General features: G+C 36.6%; 1 protein-coding gene across 1 annotated transcript in view; it reads right to left on the bottom strand.

Moving 5' to 3' along the window:
* Positions 1–279, bottom strand: part of LOC128251093 (uncharacterized) — a 13,225-nt gene that overhangs the window by 1,463 nt on the left and 11,483 nt on the right. The gene's annotated exons all lie outside the window — the stretch shown is intronic.

The raw sequence follows: 279 nt of genomic DNA, 5'->3' as shown, positions 1-279 counted from the left end.
TACTACTACTACTACTACTACTACTACTACTACTACTACTGCTGCTACTACTACTACTACTACTACTACTACTACTACTACTACTACTACTACTACTACTATTACTACTACTACTATTACTACTACTATTACTACTACTATTGCTACTACTATTACTACTACTACTGCTACTACTAGGCACTTTAAAACAGCAAAACTCATGAAACACACGTATACACACATACAGACAGAAGCATACCCACTCCTCACAACACACACACACACACACACACACACACA

This window comes from Octopus bimaculoides, chromosome 28 (assembly GCF_001194135.2).
Source record: "Octopus bimaculoides isolate UCB-OBI-ISO-001 chromosome 28, ASM119413v2, whole genome shotgun sequence".
NCBI classification, from domain to species: domain Eukaryota; kingdom Metazoa; phylum Mollusca; class Cephalopoda; order Octopoda; family Octopodidae; genus Octopus; species Octopus bimaculoides.
This window is presented reverse-complemented; position numbering and strand designations above follow the sequence as displayed.